The sequence below is a fragment of the Eucyclogobius newberryi genome, unplaced genomic scaffold, assembly GCF_026437365.1.
Source record: "Eucyclogobius newberryi isolate DKJ021-1_F unplaced genomic scaffold, fEucNew1.0.hap1 SCAF_12, whole genome shotgun sequence".
Taxonomy (NCBI): domain Eukaryota; kingdom Metazoa; phylum Chordata; class Actinopteri; order Gobiiformes; family Gobiidae; genus Eucyclogobius; species Eucyclogobius newberryi.
This window is the reverse complement of record NW_027315746.1, coordinates 16,200,617-16,221,826: the sequence shown is the minus strand read 5'-3', so window position 1 is coordinate 16,221,826 and position 21,210 is coordinate 16,200,617. Positions and strand designations below refer to the sequence as shown.

The window sequence follows — 21,210 nt, the reverse complement described above, 5'->3', positions numbered from 1 at the left end:
ACTCATCACAACCAGGATGAAGAGCACTTCAAGGGCCAAGCAAGTGGTCACCTCAGTCTTAATCAACTTACAAACACTTTAGACCCACTAAGAGTTTCTACTGCACAGTAAAAAGACCACCGTATATCTGTATTCGACACATCTTTTATTGTCATGGCATCTCTAAAAGGTGTGTGCAACTAATCATCACCCAGTCTCCCAGATTTAAATGTACTGCTTTGTCTGGTCATTATATACAAGACCTCATCTAAAAGACTTGATGACCCTGTGTGGCCTTTGCGCTGAAACATCCTTACCGCTGAGTGTTTGTGTGTGTGTGTGTGTGTGTGTGTGTGTGTGCGTGCGTGTGTGTGTGTGTGTGTGTGTGTGTGTGTGAGCACAGTGTAATTAGACTCATGTCAGTGGATAAATGCGCTCTGACCTCGGCCTTTGTCTGGTCACAACAGTCCGAGTCTCAGAGCCAGCTTTTACTGTGAATGACCCGCCTTTGAGACACTTTTCCAGGGGTTTACTTTTGTCAACCTGTGCTTTAAGGAGAGAGTAAGAGTGAGAATAAGTGAAGGCCTCCCCACCGCCATGACAATAGTACTAACCTGCAGAGGTGTTCGGGGTGAAGTGACTGCTAAGGAATAAGATCATTTGGTAGTAAAAACTGTCAATGAATCAAGTCCTTTATAACGACAAAGAAAAGACAACTATCAAACAGTTTTTTTTTTTGTTTTTTTTTATCTTGAGCTGCTCTCATGGTACTTCTTGTGAATTATAGATCTCAAGGAGAGCAGAAAAGACATTCACTGGCATTTGAACACGCTGCAGCCTGACTCATGTTAGCCGTGTGGTCGCTAACATAACAATCAGCTGTGGCCAATGCATCATGCTGTGGACATTCAATAAACATGAGCATTTCACGTTTGGTATCTGAATGAATGGCAGTGCTTGATCTAAATAAGTGTGGTGTAATGTGTTTGATGCTGAACACAGATTGCAAGGCTGTAAATTTTTAAGTGAGTTCATGTGTCGGCGTGAGAGAATATGAGCCCATTATCTGTAATGCTGTACGCTTTATGCAAATCTGCCCCATGCAAATGGATACATACGACAGAAAAAGTTGCCGTATTAATAAACAAGCCCCTTTCACTGGCGTCGGTGCCACTTTAAATGTGTTGATATGGAATTAATGACTGCCTCTTCAACCACTGAGAGCATACATGTGTCCTGGATAACAAAGCAAATAGTAGTTTTACACCTAGTTAACAATACACAACAACAGGAAAATCATTCATTTTTGGTCTAGTAAATAAAACCCCTCATTAGGACCTGCTATGGAATGAATAACACTTAACGGCTGCCTCTGGTAACATTATTCACAGCCATTTGCTCTGTAGTTTGTGTAGACACATATTGGGTGGGTGTAAATGTCTGGTATATATCAGCTATGTAAATTATACGTGTGGGTATTCATGAGTCAGGGATCTTAACACAAAACAATGCTGCAGTTTGGGAAATCATGTCCTTGGACTGCAAATTATTGTATTATAGAGCCAATATCAACTTTTAGACGATTAAAAATGTCGATACGATAATCATATTTTGATTATTAACTGAATAATATCTGGACTATACAGACCTTTTATCACAACAACTGTGTCATTATTAAATCAAAATGGATACAGAATTTCAGAATTCCCTTAATACTACACTTTATTAGTAAATATTATCTATCTAGAAGCCTTCAGTTACCATATTCAACCTTTGTTTGGTTGTAAATTGTATTTCAAAAGAGTAAATGTGAAATAGAAATAATAATTTGACTTGAGTCGACTGAAAATATTCACTGACTAGTTGATTACAGCCCTTATTCTAGTGCATGCCCAATCAAAACAAAGGAGCGGCAGATTCCAAATACTGATTAAGTTTAGTTATAATATAAATCACAGATGGAAATACATTATATGAATTGCTTCTGCATTTAGGTAAAAATTGGCAAAAGAAATGGCCCTTAATTAACAAACTTTTCCAGATTTGCTGACTTTTTTCAGCCATAAACGATGCATCTGTTTGCGGTCCACTAATGATGGCTATGTGTAGTGTTTTTTTTTAGCGGTGTACAGTGCGGTGCCGAGTCCTGGTAGGTTAATTAAAGTGGGCCCGATCTTTGTGTCCCTGCATCAATCTGAACTCCTCTAAACAGCGGGGAGGAATGGAAGTCTCTCCATCGTTCCCTGGTGCCCTCCACTCCTGCTTTCTTCTCCATTTGCTCCACTGCCTTATTATCCCTGCAGCTTCTCCAGCAGATGAAGACACACCATGTTTTTTTTTTTTTACATTGACCAAAACGTCTTGTGTTGTATGTGTGCGTCTCTGTGTGCTGCCACTGTGCCTCCCCATCCACTGAATACCACTCTAATGAGCGATGAGCGCAGCACAGCCATTAATGACACATCTATTGCCAGTGCCGCTGTATACATTAAGTGCACATGTGTGTTTTAACCAACCCAGGAGCTAGTTAGCCGCGTGGGTGTGCCTCATCGCAGCTCATTTTGATTTGATGCGTCCCTGATGCAAGACACGAGAGGTCGCGAGGTCAGGCCAATTACTCCCTTGTTGAGACGTGTTGCTCTTTGATTCGGGGAGTCCAAAGGTTGCTGATGTTTGGAGGTTTAGCCCAATGGTGTGGGGGGTCCGCTCCCAGTGCCAATTAAGGTGCTGTTAATTGGAACATGTTGGCTGCACAGAAAACAACCCGTATGTGAGAGGTGGTATTTTTTAATATCTAATCACTGCAACTGCCCAATGTCACTGCCAAACAGAACTGTGATTATAATGTGAACGATTAACTCACAATAGAGGAAAATCCTAAATGATGCGGTTTACTAGGGCTGCAACGATTAATCGACTAATTGTGACTAGTCAACAATAAGCATAATCAATATCTGGAATATACAGACTCAAAAACACATGCTTAAAGACTTTTTATAACAAAGAAAGCGTCATTATTAAATCACAATAGCAAAAAAATAATAAACCACTTCACATTGTCATCAATTATTCATAAATATTCTCTTTCCATAAAAAGTGTCAGTGTACAACAAAAGTGTGATTAGGTGTATAACTGAAAAAATACTTAAAATACTAAAATAACCGCTAGTTGCAGCCCTATTACACTCCATACGTATCGTCTACTGATTGCAAGGATATAGTGCTAAATCCAGTTTAATTCAAAATAAGAAAAGCAAAATCAGTGTAATTACCCCGGAATAAGTGGCTAGTACTAAGAAGTAAACTCAGCATACAAAGGTGAATGTGAGCTTATACACATGTAGCCCTCAGAGGTTTTTCTCTAAGGCAGCAGGTCTACCCCCTGGTTCCTCCGCACAGCGGTGAGATGGACCCACTCATCCATCCTCTCTCCCTCGCTCACTGCCTACAGCTTTATTTATTTATTCACCAGCTCATGGACGGTTTGTTTTTTAAGCAAGACAAATTGAAAGAAATAAAAGTCCCTGCTTGTACAGCCTGCTGCTCCTATTGCCTTTGTGTCAAAAAGCCACACGCTGGGTTATGAATCACAGTGCATGTATGTGTGTGTTTCTACAAATAGTTAGTGCCATAGGTTCTCCAGAGCACACAGCTGGCTGCTTCTCAGAAAGGTTGGTTAGCCTCTAAGTGCTAGCAAAGGTGTGCAGCTTTAACTGTTTAAGCCGCTCTTTAAACTGGGGTCAGTGTTCTACTCATCACTTACTATAGCAAAGTAACACACACCAAGACTGTAAAGGTGGATGGAAAAGGGCAGTCCTGGAAAGAATACTGTAAAGAAAAAAATGTCACGTGAAAGTACAGTTAAATGGCTAAAAATGTACTCAATTACATGCATTACATGCACAGCCGCCAAAACTGTACTGAAGTAAAAGTAAATGGTACACATAAAAAAATACTTCTCAGAGTACTAGTTACTCTTTAATTTTTAATGCAATTTTTGTAGCATTTTAATAAATATTTTAATTGAAAAAGGAAAAATGTTATGTTTTGAACTGAATTTAGTAATTTTTAACAAAAAAATGCATATTCTTTGAGCTCTGGTCAATCAGAGCAGGCGATGCAGTTTTATTTTGAGTATTTGTAGATGTAGTGATCTACAAACAAAGAAGTAGATACAGCCATGAGACAACCGTGAATAGGGCCGATTAGATAAGTCTTTATTGTGCCCGTATGGAAATCTGTCTTCTGCATTTGACCCATACTTCAACCAGTGCCACTGGGGCCACCTCTCAGGAGCAGTGGTCGCTCCAGAACTCGAGCTTGGCTTGGTCAGGACTGAAGATTTGACCTATTGTGCGTGTTTTGGGTTGAGGCTTTTATTCTACTCAACACTCATAATTGTTAAATGCAAGTAATTAAAAAATATATGCTAACACCTTGCTCAATTACAAGTACATGTTTAAAATCTAGTTAAAAAAGTACAATTACAAGACTAACTCGTTTGATGTTGACAAGAATATTACGCAACAATTTGCATGATTTATTTTAGACTAATTTAAATTGAAAAGGTAACTCAAATAAAATTGGGAAGTATGGTAAGTGGCAACCTTTGGGTTAGCCATTGCCACCTACACTTTATCAACGATTTCCCTTCTGACACCAGGTTTACACCTAATGCCAGTCGGGTGTGGCTCAGGTCCTGAGCAGGTCATTAAAATCAATGTGTGTTGTTATATTGGTCTTGGAGCACTGCGGACGTGGGTCTGTGGTAAGAAGACGTAGTACATAGGGCACCGCAGCAGTCTGGAGCGGTTTATATAGTGATTTATATAGTGATTAGACGAGTACTTCTCTGTGTTTTTGCATAAATCCATGTGAACCTGTTTTACTTTGGTCAAATACACATTGCAGTACACCGTAGTAGTTGGTGTTACAGGTAAGTAAACTGCTCAAAATATGTACTAAAAATACCCACGGTTGAGTAAGAACACAAAACCCAATAAAAAAAACATTTTACCGGTACATAAAACGGTCCTGTTTCTTTTTAGATCACGCCACTAATGACTCATTTTCATGAAGTACATTTAGTCAAACCTTAACCCACCGAGTCAAGACAAATGAACCAATGACACACAGAAATCTCTTGATTTATTCAGCACTCCTAATCGTTTAACAATTATGTTTTTCAGGGTTTTTTTTTTTTACATTGAAATATAACTGTTAGAGTAGTGTAACAGAACCGCTTTGATTTGTTATCCATCACATTTTGTCTTTGCCCTGCCCAGCGCAGTGCATTGTTCTGGTAGGACGATCTCAGTTCGTGCCTAGAAGTTCCTCTTGCAGCATGATTTGTAGCCACTGACTGAAAAACTCGAAGAATGTTATACAGAGAGCAGAGATGGACAGAATGAAGAGAAGGACTAAGGGGAAGAGGCGAATGGGCCCTGGAGTGTAACTCAATATAGGATAAAGTGTCAGGGTGACAAATGTAACACAGACACATCTATTAGTTATACCACTGACTGTTAAAAAGCTGCCTGCTGCTTTGGTACATTGTGGCTTCACCCATGTCTCATTCAAAGGCTATGGAGAAAAAGAGACCTATTCACTGCGAGGAAAACAGTATAACAGAAGTTGATAAATTCTGTCAAAAGAGAAAACCGGCACTTATTCAGGAAAAAACATCCATACAAAATCTTAACATTATGTGTTTATTTGGGGAGTTTCCACTGGTAGTTCTGACCATGAACCATGAACCTTGCTTAACATGTGAAAGTGTTGCAATGCAGTCGCTCGAACACCCGACAAGCTTCCCCATGCAACATTAAAGGGTCAAACGCAGAGGACAGATTTCCCTAAGGGGGACAAGAACCTTATCGTCTTGAGAATCTTGCTAAATATTGTGCGTCTCACACCACTTGCTTTGCTGTTTTAATTCTTCCACTCTCATCCTCATAATAGAACAAATATTTATCCTCATAATTAATTAAACATGTCCTAGAACAACACGTCTTAAGGCTTTTCGTCCTAAAAAGCTGTGTTTAATGGTGGTGCAGTGATTTATGTTGTGTTGTCGCACTTGTAGCATCCACCTGTAAGTCATTCATAAAGCATGCAGCAGAATAAAGAATGGCTGGTGTCTGGGGCAGGCCTCGGCTACACACTGGCCTAATGGCAATATTAAATGAATGGGAATTAGTGGCTAGGGTTTGCAGGAGAAACCCAACTGTGTGTTTGAGCAGAAGAGAAGGCTGTTGTTTATAGACGCAAGGGAAGTCCATTTATCAGGTGGGGAAATGTTTCAAGTTCTGCAGAGATTCTTCTTATACAATGACACCATAAACAGCATCTAAAACATAAATAACTTCATGAACATTATGTGCTGAAGTTGCCATTCAATAAATACATTTGTCAAACCTTTGCAAACTTTGGTTGGTTTAATATTGAGGTTGTACTGTCAAAAAGGTAATTGACATCTAATTAACGCAAACTTCATGCAATAACTGGCTGTGTTTATTTTCTTGTTCATATTGTCTTTAAGTGTGCAGTAGAATCACAGGCTTTATTTGATATTCTACACACATTTGGCCAGATTCATACAGGTTTGTGAGTATTTTCTGGCGTTATGTAAATTGTTTGGGCATGTTTATGGCATTATTTATTCACAGCCACAGCCCACATGAGCAGACAGACAGACAGTGTGTGACAGCGTATTGGCCCACAGGGCACACTCCAAACCACTATTGCCACATTCACTTGGTGCTTCTGTGCACCGTTCTATACTTTAACTATGGGAAAGTGTTATGCAGCCCATTTGTGTCTCCAAATTGGCTCGTTTCTTGCCTCTGCAGTGCTCCTCTGCCATGCACTGTCCCACGGTGCTTTGCTATGGATGGACACAGTACTTGAGTGAGGCCAGAGAACAAACATTAAAGAGAAATTATAATAACAGTAAACAGCGGAGTGTTTGGACTGTCAAGCTAAAGTTCATGGTCTTAACCAGGATTTAAGATTGAGAAGGTATTTTTCTTTTAGCTGTGGTTTAGTGCTACTTTGGTTTAAAAGTGCAAAATGTACATGGATTCTTGACATTAGGGCTGATGATATGTAAAAAATGCAGTTAATAATAATAAAATTGCCTTACACCCGTATTCACGCTATGGTGGTGAGACCGACAGAAGCGAGGCTGCCAATCTGTGACATTGGTCCCTCCAGCTAGTGTTAGTTCGCTAAAATAATATGTTAATATGCTAAAAATGGAATGATACAGAGTGGATTAGCATGGCCCCTGTGCAAGGATGACACACACATTTGAAAAGTGTTTTTTTAAATGCTGATGACAGTGATTTACTCTCACTCTCTGTTGCCTTTTGCAACTTGGAGAAAGATTTTTTCGCAATGCAGAAGTGCCTAATTAAAAATAAACTTAGGTGGTAGTCAAGAGTCCAGTGTTACAATTACCTGGGAGTATGGATAGACGAATCCCTACGTTTTAAAATTAATATTGAAAAGTTTAGTCACAAACTGAAAATTAAACTACGATAGCTTTATGGAAATAAGCAGTGCCTCACATCTGAGATCAGAAGGGAAATTATTGTTTCAAGGACTTTGGTGACCCCATTTATATGCATACAACTGCACAAGTTTTGAAGCCACTGGATGCACTTGACCACATGTTCATGATTTATTTCATGTGACAGTGACAGCACACATCACTGTGTTCTGTACCAAAACGTTGGATGGGCATCTCTCTCTCACAAAGACGTAGACAGTCATTCTAAATCTCTTGGAGGAGAGTCGAATACTTTTTTTTTAAAACAGTGTCTACATTTGAATCCTTTCCTACACGCCTGGACAAATGAGGGATTACACAGACTATTTATAAAGGGCATTTTAAAGAAATTGCCAGTTTATTTAATTAACATCCCTTTTGAAGCAATGCTGTACTGCACATTGCACTAGATCACAGCAGCACTTTATACTAGATGTTCCACAAATAGTGAACTGGGTAAGAGTGATTTTAACTACTATAGGCCATAATGAAGCCTACTCAGCTTCCATCCGTTGAACATTGAACATTTATGTTAGTTAAATTTTAGTTGCTCAGTGTTTTATTTAAAATATCTTGTTTTTCTGTCATTGTATGTCTTTGTATGTACTTCCCAGGATAGCATTCAGGTTACTTACGTAAACTAACTGTACAACAATTGTGCTCGAATCAAAATTGTAACCTAGCAAATAAGAAAATCGTTATACGAATTATGAAGGCTTTGCAAAATCCTTAGTCCTATATTCCCATTCCCATATATTATTGCAGACAAAGTTTCAATGTTTTTTTATTAAAAATCAAAAAAAGTTTCAGTTGAAAATGACTTTTTGGACGGAAGTTGAAATATCTTGTTTTTTAAAACATTGTAAAGATGATATGACCCAAACTTTTTATTTCCTCCTCAAGCCGAACCCATGGACAATGCACATCAGTTCTACTTGTATTTCTTCTGTTCTCTTACTATTCCATTATAACACTAGCAAACCTCTTACAAAGCCTGTTCTATTTTTAAGCATTACTATATGACTAATTTCTCCTCCAAGTGTGGGATCTGCCGTTGCTGCTGGTAGTTGGGGGTTGACTGGGTGTTACTGTAGCCCCTGAGGCTAGCCGTTAACCTGAGCTCAGAGCCCTTTATTATGAAATACTGGTGATTGTGCGAGTGTAAAGGAGGTGAAGAGGTTACATCAGTCATCATCCTGAATGATGGCTAAAACGCTAGCTGTTTCTTTGTACTTGTCCAACTATTACTAACAAAAACATGTCCTTTTTAGCTAAATGTGTGGTATTATTTTGGTTCGTTTTCATCCATACGTAGCGCTTTTATGTCTAGCATCATGTTTCCCCTCCCCCATGTGTTTGCTAGGCCCAGGGGCATCGTCGCACTAACCCTTGTATAACTTTTCCAATTCCAATTTTAGCGGCGGATTATGGCACAGTGGTGACGATGGGACATTTCCCCTATCGTTTTATATTTGATTCAATGGCGTGATTATTGCCGTTGTGTAGACGGAGGAGGCGATGATGTCGACCAGGGACAGAGACCTTGACCTCACCCAGGGGACAATGGATGGACATTGCAGTACTTTACTAAATTGTGGCAGTGAATGAATAGAGAGATGTGCTGAAATCTAAATCTGGACTCACATAGACACTGGCTTGGCCCACCCCCTCTTAGCCCTGGGGTTAGGGGCTGAAGATGGCTGACATGGAGATTGGTTTTTAGTTAAATGTCAGTGGAGGTGAAAGTACTGCCTAAAGGCACCCACTCACTCTCTCTCCCCTTTAACATCTCTGTTTCTCTTCCACTGTCTCTACGTCTCCTCCTTCTCCCAATGGAACTTTTGATATCATGCTTATCAAACCTCATGAACCAGTACAAATGAAGCTTGTATTTTTGTATTAATGGAATCGGTCCTGAACATTTTGAAACACACATACACACACAATGTGAGGAAGGAACAGGAGTAGGGTTTTCAAAACACATTGAAAAGGAATCACATAAATTGGGCATCTGGATTGAAATTTTACATTTTTTTAAAGTGTAATTTTATAAAAACATTTTATTTTTATCATTGTGGTATCGAAATTGATCACGAGTATCAGGCATTTCCCTCTGTATTCAAATTGAGTTATTTTTTACACAAAAGACTGTTCCAATTTTTAAAAGACCAAATATGGTGCTGATTTAGTGATTTTTGTTCCATGTACTGAGATTACAAAAAAATTGCATTAAAAAAATTGCACATATGCATGTGACAAAGCTACTATTTATGACGTTACATCGTGTGTCACATGACAAAGAATGGCGGAGAGTGTTGTGTAAAGCTGCCGGTCCAGTGTCCTGCACATTTGAATATTGGTCTGTCTGTGTACATATACGTGTGTGTGTACATGTACGTCAATGAGACTTGTCTTGTCTGAAGGCTGAAGTGTCAATCATCCCGGACTGACAGTGCTGGTGTTCACTGCTCCATAAGGGTCACACTCTGTTTCTCAGCGCTCATGTCCCGGAGCAGGTTATTGTCCTAACATGGGACGTACGTTGTGTGTCCACCAATCTGATCACACGGCCCACTAAACCACAGCGCTGGCCTGGACCGTGTGCAGAGCTCTGACTGACAGCTGTCACATGGACTGAGAAGCAGCAGGGTAAAGTGTGTGTGTTCAGGGCACAGGCAGCGTAGCCTCTGGACACCCGAAAGGTCAGTGTCTGCCAGCTCCTGGCTACAACAGACATACGCTTCAATCACACACTGGATGAACAATTAAGATTTAGGCAGAGGCTATGACCCACCAGAAATAAATAAAATATTTTACTTTGCAGAAACCGGCAGCTACCACTCCCGACCAGGATTTTTGGTACCGATACTTAAACAATACCTGGTGGGCAATATACTGAAATTTAGATAATATTTTAAATGTTGTGTTGACGATATGCAAAATTTGAATATCGAGAATATCCTTTATATTTATAGCTACAAAAAGAGCCGACCAAAAATACAAATGAAACAGTTATGTTGTAAATAACAATATATAGACTTCAACTTATTATGTTTAAAGACATGCTTCAACACTTATCGCTATCAGGATAATAATAAAACATTTTTTAAATGTACATTTATTTTGATCAATATCACTCACCACTAGTTAGGTACAGTAGCAGTAATACATATTATTTTTGTATTAATAGTATGTCAAAGCAAAATAAGAATGTTTATGAATCCAATTAAATATTATATTTATTTCAGAAAAAAAAAAAAAACTTTTTTAAAAATCCACCCTGTAAGTTTATAAAATAGTCCCCTGCAAATACCAGGGAATAAAATATTTTCAATACCAGAAAAACTTTATTGAATTTAGTCCCATATTTTGGTACCTTTTGACATACACAACCTTTTATTTCTTAGGCCTTTGGTGCAAAGAGCCTTTTGGCTCGGTTAAAACATCTCCTACCATACAATCCCTTAGAACCTCTCATTAATTCACTAGCAAAAGCCTCTTGTGCGACATTGATTTTTTTTTTTTTATCCCGTTTTTCTTTCATTCAGTCTCTCATTTCTTTTCATCTATCTCTGTCATCACTTCCATTTGTCTCATCCTTTTGCCTTGTCTTAAACTCTCTTCCATTCTCTCTCCTCATTTCTCTCTTCCTCCTTGTTGTCATGGAGGGGCCAGGGTTGTCGCTAAAGTTTTCCCAACCTCCTCATCGCCTCATTTTTCATCAGCCTCCCTCTGTTACACGGCGGCCTCCATCTTGGTCTTCCCCTCCTCTCCCTCCCCTCCCTACACTCTCGGTCCATCCACAACCCAAATGCATTTGTTCAATACCTGCAGCAAACAGATTAGCGGGTTGTTATCAGCGACAGGGAGACGGAGATAATGGTTTTCACCACATCTTCGCTCTGTCACAGATTAAAATGGGCTAGGTCACTGGCCACACAAACACACACTTTAGAAGGTGTATACAAAGACACACCAAAACAAGAAACTACTGTAAAATGTGTAAAAAGAATACTGTACAATAATAATAAATAAATATATCATACTTTTATAGCATACGAGGTGTATTTTCTGTCCTGGTGACCTCATCTCCGCTCGTCTCTTCCAGCCATTGGATTTCCTGTCCAATCTATTGTCGAAGGCCAGGGCCAAAAGATACAAGGTGAAGTCAGTTTCAATCTGGAGGGCCATTGTTTTGGCTGTGGCTTTTCACACATTCACAGTCACACACACACATTTACTCAAGCCGATCCTATGTTTGGCCATCGATCATGACTTTGCTGCAGCGGCTGCCAGTAACCTTGGTCTATGTTTCGGGCCAGGACATGCTAACAGTGAGGAGATAGGAGATCGAGATGATTACTATGTGGGCTAAATATAAAAAGTAAATCCCAATGAATATAGATAAGATATACATTTAAAGAAGACATTTTAGGCTTTTGTCTCTCCGCTATACGGTTACATCTATGACATGTGTAGATCATTATATTATGTTTTGGACATATTATTAATTAATAGTGATCTAAGAAGTTGCTGTTGATTGGAATTCATGCCAAAAATGCTGCTGATTTCAACATGTATCATTGTTTAAGGAAACAAAAAAAGGGAGAACAAAGTACAGAGCAGTGTTTGTATATGGTGGGTAGCGGAAAATGTGATTTGATCTTAAATGCAGGAGAATAAAGATTACTAATTACTGATGCAAGAATAACTCTGGATATGGCAAAAATATTCTTGTCACCAGATCACACGAGTTTAACAAGTAATGTACACGTCACTGTGATTGGTTAAATCCAGTGCTTTACAGATGCTAAACAATAGGAGAAATAGGTGGGAAAAAAGAGTGTGTTTGATCAGACAGCATAGTGAATCACAATATGATGATATCACCAAAGTTGCAGATTGGGATGAAATCATGATTCAATTTGTATCACCATATCGCCCTTATCACTCTACATTCAACTTTGTGAATAAGAAAGGGAATATTATATGATATTTAATTGTAACATAATTCCAAATTCTTAAAAGTGTATTTTGCATAGCTAGTCAACAAAAAGGCACTGTGATCAAGATCATCAGCTCAGCGGATACATTAACTGCATTGCGTTACGAGCATCCATGTCAAAACTAACCTGTCTAAATCAGTTTAACCAGATTCAACGCAGTACACAAAACCACATGTCTAATTTTGTGATCTCCCCTGACTAATAATTTACCTCTCTCACAGATACTTTTATGTTAGCGCCGCTTCGTTCAGGGCCGTGGTGATGGAGTATAGCGGTGGTCAGAGTAATGTTTTCTCCCCTTGTAAAGCCCTCGAGCGGCGCCGCAGCCTGGTCAATAATTAATGCAGGGATGCTGTGTTTTACTGAGGCCGCAGCTACGGTTTATCGCTGTAGCACATCATTCTCATTAGGACACGTTTGATTCACTGTACGCAAAGAGATGCGAGAGGAAGGGGAAGAGGAGGAAAACAAGTGCATTTTAGGGGAAGGGGGACTAGAGGGTTAAAGATTCCGTTTGATTTATGCTCATTTATAGGAATGGGCGATATATCAGTGCTAATATTGGCATTTGTGACATCGGGGATATTTATAAATTAGTGTTGGGCAGATCTTTTTTTCTACAGATTTTCTAGTGAAATAGTGGAACAATTAAGCTAAAGAAGTAGCTTTAGACAATCATCAAAAAAAGGACAACAAATTATACAAATACATATTTCATGTATACAAAAGGGAATAAATTGTGTGAGCTGAACCACAACTTTACCTAAAATGATGGGCCTTGGTTTTGATTTTAAAATATTGATATCAACATCGGAAAATATCGGTTATCAGCTACTGTAACGGACAATAATTTACAGATTTCTTATTATACAGCTGCTCCCTTTTTCATCAGTACAATGTGGTTATTATTAGGCCGCATGATCTTCAACCAGTTATTACGGTGACTGAGATAGGACAAAATGATAGAATGCACATTAATCAAACTTGGCCGATGCCTTCTGGATGGCACGCAAATGTTTACGGACAGTGAAACTCAGATTGAATATATTGTTGACTATTTTCTATGTGTATGAACGTGCTTTTTTCTAACATCAAATGACACATATTTAAAGAGAGCAAAAGGTAAATAAATAAATTCAAAAAACATCCAAATGTACTTGACAGACAGACAGACAGACAGAAGTCCATCTATTTCCACCATAAACTCATCTCTGTTCTCGTTTTATATTTTACCCTAAAACTCCCAATCCCTTATTGAAATTTACTGCATGCAAATGAGCTTCTGTGTGCGTGTGTGCGTTAGAAAAGGAAGGCAGTGTTATACAGATATCCATATTTAATGAGATGGAATGAGATGTGGGTGAGGACAAGGTCGGGGGTGACAAACACACACGAGCGCGGGGACGTTACACATCAAACAATGAACGTAGCCACTGGTAGACCCACCGCAGCCACCCAAAGGAGACGGTGAAGTATGGTCCCATTAAGGCGCTTGTATAGAATTAACAACAGTAGTGACATTTGGCGGCTTGTAAGCGACCAGTCTATAAAAACAGAGAGAAGGTGTGTGCGGCTTTGTGTGCTAGCCGCGAGTGCTGGACTCGTTCCCCTCTTATTGTGTAAACTTATTGGGCACACAAACACCTGGCACCAGACGGGAGCAGCGCGTTTCATCTGGTTTTCCTTATTATTTCTCCCCTGGGTTGTGGAGTTTTTGGTTGCGGTCAAAGTGATTATGCTATTGGACTTTTATTGCACAGCTTTGTCCTCAACCGGAGATCAGGCAAAGGATTCTGGGAGCAGGTTTGCATCTTTAATATCACGTTTTTTTTTTTTAAATTCTCAATCAGTTCGTGCCTCCTGTCGATCCTATTCACACATTAAATCATGCACATAAACGCATGGATCCAACAGAAAGACACCACAATATTTCAAGACGTGGCTTTAGAATCTTGAGAATGTTAGATAACAAGCCAAACAGGGAGGGCTTTTGGAGAATTCAAACTGTGGTCAAAACTTTGGTGGTGTTGCCCATCAATGATTATAACTTTTTCCTAGCGCTATTGTACATCCCAAAATACATCACTATATGTTTGGGGACAAAATTAGATTTTTTTTTTTTTTTTTTTTAAGTCCTAAGCCTTAATTTATCTTGGTTCTGTCAACATTAATTGTTTGTTTTAACAGAGTAAATTGAAACTGAAATGTATGAAATCACATATTGCTGAAAAAAACAATATTACAAAAACAAATGTATTGCAATATTTTCCAATATTGTGCAGTCCTAGACAAAATAAGTGTTTAATACAGCTTTAGTTAGTTTTTCATTTTCCATTTTCACGATTTTGCATTTATCCATTCAGCCAAACTTCCCTCAGAGAGATTACGATAACTGTTTTGAGAATGCACATCTTCCTTGGTGAGAAACGGGAGTGAGAGTGCCAACTATTCCATTGGCATCACTTTTTTTGTAGTGTTATGTTTTGGGTAAAAGCACTGCAATCAAACTAAAAGCACAGGTTAGGAGAATTGGGTTCAGAACTAAGACACAAGGACATATAAACACATTTTACCATCTTTCCTTGACATTTGGCTTATTCTGCTCCCTTATGTTTCTCTAAAATAAAATCTATTTGATGGCTCGCATCCCACTGCAATCATTACTGAGCTAATACTCGGGCACTGAATGAGCTTTACCTCTTTTTACCGCTAACATCTCTCACATTTCACACCGCCTTGTCCTCTGTCGCTTGCTCTCCCTTCTCTTTCTCTCCCCTCCCTCTGTCACGGCGCCCATGATTATGACTAGTGAGCATAATGCATAGCCATGAATAGGACTGTCCGGCTGATTGTGATGTATAGTTTTTCATTACTGGTCCCCGGCCCCCGTCATTAGGCACAGGGTATATGGGTGGAGAATGGTAGCGTGTGTGGGGGGTGAATGGTGTGCGGTGTGTGGGGGGGGTATCTATTTATCCACTAATTTGTAAGGGAAAAAGCCTCCCCCTCCATGTATAGTGGCAATCAGGGGACAAGGTAATCGTCTCACCTGATGAAGAGCTATGCCCAGGCAGGAGATTGTGTGGGGCTGGCAAAGAGAGTGTCCAGAATCCATCCTGTTTTGTGTAAATCACTGCAGGAGAAGGTGCCATATAGTGGGGGGTAATAACACGTCACATGCAGATCAAGTTTTATTTTTCTAAATCAGGAGTCTTTGATAAAAGCAGTCCGCGCTGTTGTCAGTACTAAAACACACTATATGGAAAAGTGGGATTAAGTGCAACTGACCGAAAGAGAATTAAAGTAAGAAACAAGGTAATGGGGAAAGGGGAACCATTTTCTATAAAGATTTAAGTCAATATGCGATATTAGGGATGTCATAAGATCAAATGTTAGCGTTACAATTATTGTGAGGAAGAAAACATCATGATTTAACACCATGACCACAAACAGTAAAATTGTCTATTAGATCACTATTCATCTGTAGTATGTGACCAGCTTTATGAAAGCAGAGACTGATACCTGAAGATTCACTGCAATAAGTTTATAAGAGCTTTTCACAACTCTCTGGGTTCAGAGTGAGTTTTGCCATTACAGTAAAGCTAACGACTAGCATGCTAACCACACTTCCTGCTTCATGGAGAAAAAAACGCTCTATAATTAGATGCAGAGAGCGCACACCAGCCTCATTTTCACCGAATATGATAACGCTACGGTACGCTATCCACCTGTGCTGTGGAAAAACATAATGACTTATTACATAAAAATCAACCCCTTAAATTGAAATTACTCAAGACTGCTTATAAAATATTCATGATTATTATGTTTTATTTCTTACAATTATATTGTGTCCTGAATAATCATGATTATTTTTTAACCAACAACAATAGTGTGGCAGCAGCCAATAATATAAATCTGAATAAAAGTGTCATGTTCAGGGGCTCCATGCCACAATATGGGGCTAAACACTCAAGTCCCGAGCACCATGTGTCGCAGAGCAGCAGTGTAAGACGCTCCTCTCCTACTGTCACAGAGCTTTCGGCCACATTGTCACAAATCAAGTGTTCGGATTCAAGGCAAATAGAGACTGTGTGTGTCCCTTGCAAATAATACCAAAAAGTCAAATTTCAAAAAAGCTATTTCAGGTGTCAGGAAAAATAACTTAATAAAATAGCACATACATAGTGATACATAATGCAAATAAACAAATAAGCGAGCATGTAATATGTGAACTGCTAAACATTAGGACAATTTACTCCAAATTGCTTTTAGAATTACCGTAATTATTGATTACAACATAATTCTTCTAGCTTTGACTGAAACTTGGCTTCATCAAGATGATTATGTAAGACTAAATGAGTCCACCCCACCCACTCATGTTAACTTTCAGACCTCCAGGAGCACAGGCCGAGGTGGAGGTGTGGCAAGTCTACTCTTGAGTCCTAAAAATAGCAATGCATTTCACTCATTTGAAAGACTCAATTTACCAATCACTTGTCCAAATTGGAGAAACCAATTGAGGAGTCTTATTCATAGTTATCCACCAACCTCCTGGTCCCTATTCCGAATTTATAACAGAGTTTATTATATCAAACTTGGTGTTTGACTGGGATTAAATAGAGGGAAATATTAGTAATGTCTCAGTAATGCCTTCAGTGTTCTATTCAATAGCATTGTTTTCACTCAGACCCACAGTCGCAAGAGTTAGATAAAAGAGAAGAGACCTCTACGACGCCATCACATGGAAGAATCCCTAAAAACATGGAAAATCTGCCTACTGATCAAAGCAGGTCATAAGCAAGCTCTGCGTAAGGGCCAAACCAAGACAAACAGTCACAACGCAGTAGAGCCCTCAAGCCCATCTACTTTCGCCTCTGATGATTTTCATCTTGTTTTTTTATTTAAAAAATTACAACAATTAGCGATAAACTAAATTAAATTACTCCCACTATTAGTCCTGAGCAAGCCCAAGCTACAAAACTAGTGTCTCGTGTAAGTCCATCAGTAGTAGAAAGGTTCAGCCATTATGTCCTCTAAAACCTCAACTTGGATCCTGGATCCTAGACCCAATTCCAAGCAGACTCCTCAAAGAAATTCTCCCACTATATATAGATTCTACTCTTAATATAGTAATTACCTCATTAGAAAGTGATTATGTTCAACAGTTCTTCAAACATGCCTTCACACACACATCACTAAACCACTATTCTAAATCCTAATCTTGATACTGACTTGTTGACAAACTATCGACCAAGATCAAATATTTCAGTACTCGGTACAATTCTGGAATTTCTTTATATGCTGCCGTTCTGTAACATAATCAAAATGTACGGCATTAACTTCCACTGCTATGCTGAGTAGACACATCAAGTAGACAGACTCAGTGCCTGCGTGAGAGATATAAAAACCTCTGAGCTGACAGTCACACTGGACAATGTCAGAGTAGCCTCCAGTTCTACTGTAAGAAACATACATTCTGTCTCATTTGTCTCATTTGACCAGGAGCTCTTGTTCACAGCACATATAAATCAAGCCTGTAAAACAGCCTACTTTCATCTGCATATAGCTAAAATTAGAAAAATCTTGCCTAAAATTTATGCTGAAACACAACTGCATTTGTTACATCTAGATTAGACTGCTGTGACTCCCTGCTCACAGCGTGTCCTAAAGCTCTATAAGAAGCTTTCAACTGGTTCAAAATGCAGCAGCAAGATTACTAACAAGAACTAAAAGAAGAGAGCATATTACAGTGGCGATGCTCGAGACTCTTCACTGGCTCCCTTGTTGAGTTTTAAAATCCTCCTCCTGACTTATAAAGCCGAACATGACTTGGCCACATCCTACCTCAAAGATGCTATAGTACCATATCATCCAAACAAAGCACTTCACTCTTAAAACACTGGCCTTCTGGTGGTCCCAAGAGTCTCTAAAAGCACAGTAGGAGGTAGAGCGTTTAGCTCCCAAGCTCCTGTGTTATGGAATCAGCTCTGTCCATAATAAAGAGGCCGACACAGTCTCTTCATTTAAGAACAGGCTTAAAACCTTCCTCTTTGAAATCGCTTATGGTCAGGCCAGTTAGGAACAGAAAAATAAACCTACAGTTTCCTAGCTAAGCTTTTTCTTCCTACTTTCCCTATACTACAATATTTAATTTAGTTCACCAGTAGTCCGTTAATTGTTTTTTGCATGTTTTTCTCCACTGTTTCAGACACTGCTGATGCTGCTCAAGGGACAAATGCTCCTCAGATGCCCCATCTCACGACTTTAACCTGTATAGACCCAAATGCTCCTCATCAGCCTGGATGAACACTTTTATCTGCAAATAGAAGCGTGTCAGTCCTGGACCATCTGAGGCCTGTCCGTCTGTGGGAGTAGAATCTCTCCCTCACCATGGTTCTCCCAGAGCTTTATACATTTTCCCACAGGTTGTTTGTAGTTTTTCCTGTTTAAGGACAGGGGATGCTGGGGCAGTTATCCATTTGCTATATTACTGTGAACATTGTTTAATCTGCTTCTTTATTTAATTGCCACCCATGGAGGCATCTGCTGTTGTGATTTTGGGCGTTACAAAAATAAATTGAATTGAAAACCATGTGAAAAGGAAAAAATTACAGAGGAGCGGGGAATCCGTACTTACAAACCAGTTAGATCAACAATAGCAAGTTTCCAGACATCACAAACAGTCCTGAGGTAGCTTGACAATGTATCCTTGATTTTTGGAAACAGGTTAACGACACAAATTAATTGTTTAGTTTATGCACACAAGAGTCTCAATACAGGACTTTATTTTCTTTTGGTTGCATCACACTTTATTTCTAATCTATTGTTGTCTCGGAAGTGGGCAGTGGCCACAGCTGTATCCTGGTCAGGCTGTCTCAGTATTAAACACAATAATACCACATGATGATGTTATTCTGCAGCTAAAAGGGAAGTTCGGTAGCGTGATACAGGCAGGGCCACTCGCAGCTGTAGAAGATCTAGAAAAACCAGTGGAGGAAGTATAGCCACACATATAGTACACTCCAAGACAACGAGCAGGATGTCAACATGCTGTCAACAATTGGCAATTTCCCAATTCTCATCATACCTTACATCACTTTAGAGGAAATTCTTGTGATTCTGCATAAACATGATTCAAACTTTACAAACTGAATGCACCAAACCATCAAATCACATTTTGAGTTTGTGAATTTCAAGCACATTGTTCCCTATAACCTTAACATTGAGCGATGAGATTCAAATAAACGCAATGTGGAATTTAGTCATTGCATTTTTGTTGTTTGGAAAGCAAATGTAAACCTTTTTAAACAATGCTAATAATGACACAAAAATCCCATGTTATTAGATAGCACTGAAGCCTTATTAAGATTAGCTGAAACACGATGGCCAGGCAGGGCAGAGGAATCTATTAGCCTCTGTGTAAATGGCTTGGCTCCGGAGCACGACCACTTGCTTTGTAATTATGCAGCGTTTTGGCCAAGAAGCCTCGCATCTCGCCTGCCCAAGTGCTCGCTCATAAACAGCCAACCTCGGCAATTAGTGCGTTTTACCTGATAATGAAATTATGTAAATGGCGCGAGGTCCGAGCGATGCTTGTTTCTTTACTCCAAACGGATTCAAGACCCATTACTATATTTTTGAACATCTGACTTAATTAGGAAGACGAGAGGAGTCAGGGAGAGAGATGAGAGAGAGCGGAGAGACAAAGACTTTTAACTGCATCCATTGGCCTCATAAAGAGGTTATTAAGAGTCAGGCCTGAAGATGGCCGCTAATGATGTGTTGGGGAAATTAGGCCGATCAAACATTAAAAGCCCAGGCCTCCTCCTGTGGGCAACGCGGCAGCCAAATGGGTCAATTAGAGAGGTATTATTTCTCTGCCTCTCTTAAGCAAGGCAAAACAAGTGCAAGCTGATCTGCATAAAGTGTTTATCAAGAGCGACACGTCCACTTAGGCCTGATCACACGCAAACAGCTCACCCTGCTCGTGCAAACAAGGGGGAGTGCACGAGGCCGGCACCTGTGTTGAGTTAAAAACAGCAAACGTGTTTATTCTGACTTTGAATGCAGCAAGGATACAGATATTAGTGGCCCTCCATCAAAGTGTAATTGAGTATCAAGCCCATAGTGTCCAGGTTATAAATTAGAATAACCAGATTAATGTGCAAAGCGCTGGAAATGGCCAAAAATAAAGTAGAGGCATATATCACAGCAGGCCGAGGAGGAGAGGCTCCCTTGGCAAAGGGTCTCCTCATTGTAAATTGTAATTTTCTCTCTTTCCTCTGTGTTTTTAGCTTACGCAGAGTGGCACATTTTCGATTAACCGTCACACCATTAATGGAGTTCAATTGTGACTTCAGAGAGGACATAAATTGCTGTGGGTTAAATACGCTTTGGTTTTAGATTTTGCCTTTCCTCTCGCTATTTTTATGCTTCTCCATTGCGGTGTAAAAGGCCCAAAGTGAGTGCACAGAGACGGGGAGAGTGGGCATCCCGGCGAGAAACTGTAATTCTTGTGTGGGGCTTGAAATAAATTAGCTCCTAGCCATCGGAGGTTAGGCTAACATATTAGGATTTTCCATCTGCTTGCTCTAAATCATCTGAGTCCGCTCAGCGCAAAGGGCAGCCTGCTCATCTCTCAAACCGGAGGACAGATTGCATTACGGAGCAATA

At 39.5% G+C, this 21,210-nt stretch overlaps 1 protein-coding gene and 1 pseudogene across 1 annotated transcript in view; one reads left to right on the top strand and one right to left on the bottom strand.

Annotated features, from left to right (window-relative positions):
• Window positions 1-21,210, bottom strand: part of tmem53 (transmembrane protein 53) — a 153,097-nt gene that overhangs the window by 96,891 nt on the left and 34,996 nt on the right. The window lies entirely within an intron of this gene.
• On the top strand, window positions 7,210-7,307 carry LOC140356949 (U6 spliceosomal RNA; annotated as a pseudogene).